The sequence below is a fragment of the Hypomesus nipponensis genome, chromosome 24 (genome assembly GCF_054491055.1).
Source record: "Hypomesus nipponensis isolate SF chromosome 24, ASM5449105v1, whole genome shotgun sequence".
NCBI classification, from domain to species: Eukaryota; Metazoa; Chordata; class Actinopteri; order Osmeriformes; family Osmeridae; genus Hypomesus; species Hypomesus nipponensis.
This window is the reverse complement of record NC_140384.1, coordinates 1,250,001-1,255,000: the sequence shown is the minus strand read 5'-3', so window position 1 is coordinate 1,255,000 and position 5,000 is coordinate 1,250,001. Positions and strand designations below refer to the sequence as shown.

Sequence of the window (5,000 nt, the reverse complement as noted above, 5' to 3'; positions counted from 1 at the left end):
ACAGCTTCCAGCCCCTTTCATGAAGGACTACTTGTGCATATTGCAAGATGTCAGTTTCTAAGTGAATGAGCAAAAGAGCATACAGCACCTGGTATTCCCAGGCGGTCTCCCATCCAAGTACTAACCAGGCCCGACCCTGCTTAGCTTCCGAGATCAGACGTGATCGGGCGTTGCCAGGCTGGTATGGCCGTACGAAATAAGTTGACAACCATAGGCTACTTATCCATATACAGATTTGGCATTTGACAATGCAAGGTGGTCTCTCTCTCTCTCTCTCTCTCTCTCTCTCGTGTCAAAATGAAAACAGTTTCCAGCCCCTTTCATGAAGGACTACTTGTGCATATTGCAAGATGTCAGTTTCTAAGTGAATGAGCAAAAGAGCATACAGCACCTGGTATTCCCAGGCGGTCTCCCATCCAAGTACTAACCAGGCCCGACCCTGCTTAGCTTCCGAGATCAGACGAGATCGGGCGTTGCCAGGCTGGTATGGCCGTACGAAATAAGTTGACAACCATAGGCTACTTATCCATATACAGATTTAGCAATTGACAATGCAAGGTAGTCTCTCTCTCTCTCTCGTGTCAAAATGAAAACAGCTTCCAGCCCCTTTCATGAAGGACTACTTGTGCATATTGCAAGATGTCAGTTTCTAAGTGAATGAGCAAAAGAGCATACAGCACCTGGTATTCCCAGGCGGTCTCCCATCCAAGTACTAACCAGGCCCGACCCTGCTTAGCTTCCGAGATCAGACGAGATCGGGCGTTGCCAGGCTGGTATGGCCGTACGAAATAAGTTGACAACCATAGGCTACTTATCCATATACAGATTTAGCAATTGACAATGCAAGGTGGTCTCTCTCTCTCTCTCTCTCGTGTCAAAATGAAAACAGCTTCCAGCCCCTTTCATGAAGGACTACTTGTGCATATTGCAAGATTTCAGTTTCTAAGTGAATGAGCAAAAGAGCATACAGCACCTGGTATTCCCAGGCGGTCTCCCATCCAAGTACTAACCAGGCCCGACCCTGCTTAGCTTCCGAGATCAGACGAGATCGGGCGTTGCCAGGCTGGTATGGCCGTACGAAATAAGTTGACAACCATAGGCTACTTATCCATATACAGATTTAGCAATTGACAATGCAAGGTAGTCTCTCTCTCTCTCTCTCTCTCTCTCTCTCTCTCTCTCGTGTCAAAATGAAAACAGCTTCCAGCCCCTTTCATGAAGGACTACTTGTGCATATTGCAAGATTTCAGTTTCTAAGTGAATGAGCAAAAGAGCATACAGCACCTGGTATTCCCAGGCGGTCTCCCATCCAAGTACTAACCAGGCCCGACCCTGCTTAGCTTCCGAGATCAGACGAGATCGGGCGTTGCCAGGCTGGTATGGCCGTACGAAATAAGTTGACAACCATAGGCTACTTATCCATATACAGATTTAGCAATTGACAATGCAAGGTGGTCTCTCTCTCTCTCTCTCTCGTGTCAAAATGAAAACAGCTTCCAGCCCCTTTCATGAAGGACTACTTGTGCATATTGCAAGATTTCAGTTTCTAAGTGAATGAGCAAAAGAGCATACAGCACCTGGTATTCCCAGGCGGTCTCCCATCCAAGTACTAACCAGGCCCGACCCTGCTTAGCTTCCGAGATCAGACGAGATCGGGCGTTGCCAGGCTGGTATGGCCGTACGAAATAAGTTGACAACCATAGGCTACTTATCCATATACAGATTTAGCAATTGACAATGCAAGGTAGTCTCTCTCTCTCTCTCTCTCTCTCTCTCTCTCTCGTGTCAAAATGAAAACAGCTTCCAGCCCCTTTCATGAAGGACTACTTGTGCATATTGCAAGATTTCAGTTTCTAAGTGAATGAGCAAAAGAGCATACAGCACCTGGTATTCCCAGGCGGTCTCCCATCCAAGTACTAACCAGGCCCGACCCTGCTCAGCTTCCGAGATCAGACGAGATCGGGCGTTGCCAGGCTGGTATGGCCGTACGAAATAAGTTGACAACCATAGGCTACTTATCCATATACAGATTTAGCAATTGACAATGCAAGGTAGTCTCTCTCTCTCTCTCTCTCTCTCTCTCTCTCTCTCTCTCTCGTGTCGAAATGAAAACAGCTTCCAGCCCCTTTCATGAAGGACTACTTGTGCATATTGCAAGATGTCAGTTTCTAAGTGAATGAGCAAAAGAGCATACAGCACCTGGTATTCCCAGGCGGTCTCCCATCCAAGTACTAACCAGGCCCGACCCTGCTTAGCTTACGAGATCAGACGTGATCGGGCGTTGCCAGGCTGGTATGGCCGTACGAAATAAGTTGACAACCATAGGCTACTTATCCATATACAGATTTAGCAATTGACAATGCAAGGTGGTCTCTCTCTCTCTCTCTCTCTCTCTCTCTCGTGTCAAAATGAAAACAGCTTCCAGCCCCTTTCATGAAGGACTACTTGTGCATATTGCAAGATGTCAGTTTCTAAGTGAATGAGCAAAAGAGCATACAGCACCTGGTATTCCCAGGCGGTCTCCCATCCAAGTACTAACCAGGCCCGACCCTGCTTAGCTTCCGAGATCAGACGTGATCGGGCGTTGCCAGGCTGGTATGGCCGTACGAAATAAGTTGACAACCATAGGCTACTTATCCATATACAGATTTAGCAATTGACAATGCAAGGTGGTCTCTCTCTCTCTCTCTCTCTCTCGTGTCAAAATGAAAACAGCTTCCAGCCCCTTTCATGAAGGACTACTTGTGCATATTGCAAGATGTCAGTTTCTAAGTGAATGAGCAAAAGAGCATACAGCACCTGGTATTCCCAGGCGGTCTCCCATCCAAGTACTAACCAGGCCCGACCCTGCTTAGCTTCCGAGATCAGACGAGATCGGGCGTTGCCAGGCTGGTATGGCCGTACGAAATAAGTTGACAACCATAGGCTACTTATCCATATACAGATTTAGCAATTGACAATGCAAGGTAGTCTCTCTCTCTCTCGTGTCAAAATGAAAACAGCTTCCAGCCCCTTTCATGAAGGACTACTTGTGCATATTGCAAGATGTCAGTTTCTAAGTGAATGAGCAAAAGAGCATACAGCACCTGGTATTCCCAGGCGGTCTCCCATCCAAGTACTAACCAGGCCCGACCCTGCTTAGCTTCCGAGATCAGACGAGATCGGGCGTTGCCAGGCTGGTATGGCCGTACGAAATAAGTTGACAACCATAGGCTACTTATCCATATACAGATTTAGCAATTGACAATGCAAGGTAGTCTCTCTCTCTCTCGTGTCAAAATGAAAACAGCTTCCAGCCCCTTTCATGAAGGACTACTTGTGCATATTGCAAGATGTCAGTTTCTAAGTGAATGAGCAAAAGAGCATACAGCACCTGGTATTCCCAGGCGGTCTCCCATCCAAGTACTAACCAGGCCCGACCCTGCTTAGCTTCCGAGATCAGACGAGATTGGGCGTTGCCAGGCTGGTATGGCCGTACGAAATAAGTTGACAACCATAGGCTACTTATCCATATACAGATTTAGCAATTGACAATGCAAGGTGGTCTCTCTCTCTCTCTCTCGTGTCAAAATGAAAACAGCTTCCAGCCCCTTTCATGAAGGACTACTTGTGCATATTGCAAGATGTCAGTTTCTAAGTGAATGAGCAAAAGAGCATACAGCACCTGGTATTCCCAGGCGGTCTCCCATCCAAGTACTAACCAGGCCCGACCCTGCTTAGCTTCCGAGATCAGACATGATCGGGCGTTGCCAGGCTGGTATGGCCGTACGAAATAAGTTGACAACCATAGGCTACTTATCCATATACAGATTTAGCAATTGACAATGCAAGGTGGTCTCTCTCTCTCTCTCGTGTCAAAATGAAAACAGCTTCCAGCCCCTTTCATGAAGGACTACTTGTGCATATTGCAAGATGTCAGTTTCTAAGTGAATGAGCAAAAGAGCATACAGCACCTGGTATTCCCAGGCGGTCTCCCATCCAAGTACTAACCAGGCCCGACCCTGCTTAGCTTCCGAGATCAGACGAGATCGGGCGTTGCCAGGCTGGTATGGCCGTACGAAATAAGTTGACAACCATAGGCTACTTATCCATATACAGATTTAGCAATTGACAATGCAAGGTGGTCTCTCTCTCTCTCTCTCTCGTGTCAAAATGAAAACAGCTTCCAGCCCCTTTCATGAAGGACTACTTGTGCATATTGCAAGATTTCAGTTTCTAAGTGAATGAGCAAAAGAGCATACAGCACCTGGTATTCCCAGGCGGTCTCCCATCCAAGTACTAACCAGGCCCGACCCTGCTTAGCTTCCGAGATCAGACGAGATCGGGCGTTGCCAGGCTGGTATGGCCGTACGAAATAAGTTGACAACCATAGGCTACTTATCCATATACAGATTTAGCAATTGACAATGCAAGGTAGTCTCTCTCTCTCTCTCTCTCTCTCTCTCTCTCTCGTGTCAAAATGAAAACAGCTTCCAGCCCCTTTCATGAAGGACTACTTGTGCATATTGCAAGATTTCAGTTTCTAAGTGAATGAGCAAAAGAGCATACAGCACCTGGTATTCCCAGGCGGTCTCCCATCCAAGTACTAACCAGGCCCGACCCTGCTCAGCTTCCGAGATCAGACGAGATCGGGCGTTGCCAGGCTGGTATGGCCGTACGAAATAAGTTGACAACCATAGGCTACTTATCCATATACAGATTTAGCAATTGACAATGCAAGGTAGTCTCTCTCTCTCTCTCTCTCTCTCTCTCTCTCTCTCTCTCTCTCGTGTCAAAATGAAAACAGCTTCCAGCCCCTTTCATGAAGGACTACTTGTGCATATTGCAAGATGTCAGTTTCTAAGTGAATGAGCAAAAGAGCATACAGCACCTGGTATTCCCAGGCGGTCTCCCATCCAAGTACTAACCAGGCCCGACCCTGCTTAGCTTACGAGATCAGACGTGATCGGGCGTTGCCAGGCTGGTATGGCCGTACGAAATAAGTTGACAACCATAGGCTA

General features: G+C 47.3%; 13 non-coding genes and 4 pseudogenes across 13 annotated transcripts; all 17 read right to left on the bottom strand.

Moving 5' to 3' along the window:
- Positions 1–76: 76 nt before the first annotated feature.
- On the bottom strand, positions 77–195 carry LOC146231280 (5S ribosomal RNA). The gene has a single exon (XR_014745050.1). It is a non-coding gene; the product is annotated as a 5S ribosomal RNA (ribosomal RNA).
- Positions 196–379: 184 nt separating this feature from the next.
- LOC146231279 (5S ribosomal RNA) lies at positions 380–498 on the bottom strand. The gene has a single exon (XR_014744031.1). It is a non-coding gene; the product is annotated as a 5S ribosomal RNA (ribosomal RNA).
- Positions 499–668: 170 nt separating this feature from the next.
- On the bottom strand, positions 669–787 carry LOC146231278 (5S ribosomal RNA). Its single transcript, XR_014744030.1, has one exon. It is a non-coding gene; the product is annotated as a 5S ribosomal RNA (ribosomal RNA).
- A 174-nt stretch (positions 788–961) lies between these two features.
- On the bottom strand, positions 962–1,080 carry LOC146231277 (5S ribosomal RNA). The gene has a single exon (XR_014744029.1). It is a non-coding gene; the product is annotated as a 5S ribosomal RNA (ribosomal RNA).
- A 192-nt stretch (positions 1,081–1,272) lies between these two features.
- Positions 1,273–1,391, bottom strand: LOC146231276 (5S ribosomal RNA). The gene has a single exon (XR_014744028.1). It is a non-coding gene; the product is annotated as a 5S ribosomal RNA (ribosomal RNA).
- Positions 1,392–1,565: 174 nt separating this feature from the next.
- LOC146231275 (5S ribosomal RNA) lies at positions 1,566–1,684 on the bottom strand. Its single transcript, XR_014744027.1, has one exon. It is a non-coding gene; the product is annotated as a 5S ribosomal RNA (ribosomal RNA).
- A 188-nt stretch (positions 1,685–1,872) lies between these two features.
- Positions 1,873–1,991, bottom strand: LOC146231274 (5S ribosomal RNA). Its single transcript, XR_014746384.1, has one exon. It is a non-coding gene; the product is annotated as a 5S ribosomal RNA (ribosomal RNA).
- Positions 1,992–2,187: 196 nt separating this feature from the next.
- LOC146231273 (5S ribosomal RNA) lies at positions 2,188–2,306 on the bottom strand (annotated as a pseudogene).
- A 184-nt stretch (positions 2,307–2,490) lies between these two features.
- LOC146231272 (5S ribosomal RNA) lies at positions 2,491–2,609 on the bottom strand. The gene has a single exon (XR_014745049.1). It is a non-coding gene; the product is annotated as a 5S ribosomal RNA (ribosomal RNA).
- Positions 2,610–2,787: 178 nt separating this feature from the next.
- LOC146231271 (5S ribosomal RNA) lies at positions 2,788–2,906 on the bottom strand. Its single transcript, XR_014744026.1, has one exon. It is a non-coding gene; the product is annotated as a 5S ribosomal RNA (ribosomal RNA).
- Positions 2,907–3,074: 168 nt separating this feature from the next.
- Positions 3,075–3,193, bottom strand: LOC146231270 (5S ribosomal RNA). Its single transcript, XR_014744025.1, has one exon. It is a non-coding gene; the product is annotated as a 5S ribosomal RNA (ribosomal RNA).
- A 168-nt stretch (positions 3,194–3,361) lies between these two features.
- Positions 3,362–3,480, bottom strand: LOC146231269 (5S ribosomal RNA; annotated as a pseudogene).
- Positions 3,481–3,652: 172 nt separating this feature from the next.
- On the bottom strand, positions 3,653–3,771 carry LOC146231268 (5S ribosomal RNA; annotated as a pseudogene).
- Positions 3,772–3,941: 170 nt separating this feature from the next.
- Positions 3,942–4,060, bottom strand: LOC146231267 (5S ribosomal RNA). The gene has a single exon (XR_014744024.1). It is a non-coding gene; the product is annotated as a 5S ribosomal RNA (ribosomal RNA).
- Positions 4,061–4,234: 174 nt separating this feature from the next.
- Positions 4,235–4,353, bottom strand: LOC146231266 (5S ribosomal RNA). The gene has a single exon (XR_014744023.1). It is a non-coding gene; the product is annotated as a 5S ribosomal RNA (ribosomal RNA).
- Positions 4,354–4,541: 188 nt separating this feature from the next.
- Positions 4,542–4,660, bottom strand: LOC146231265 (5S ribosomal RNA). Its single transcript, XR_014746383.1, has one exon. It is a non-coding gene; the product is annotated as a 5S ribosomal RNA (ribosomal RNA).
- A 198-nt stretch (positions 4,661–4,858) lies between these two features.
- LOC146231264 (5S ribosomal RNA) lies at positions 4,859–4,977 on the bottom strand (annotated as a pseudogene).
- Between the last annotated feature and the right edge of the window lie 23 nt (positions 4,978–5,000).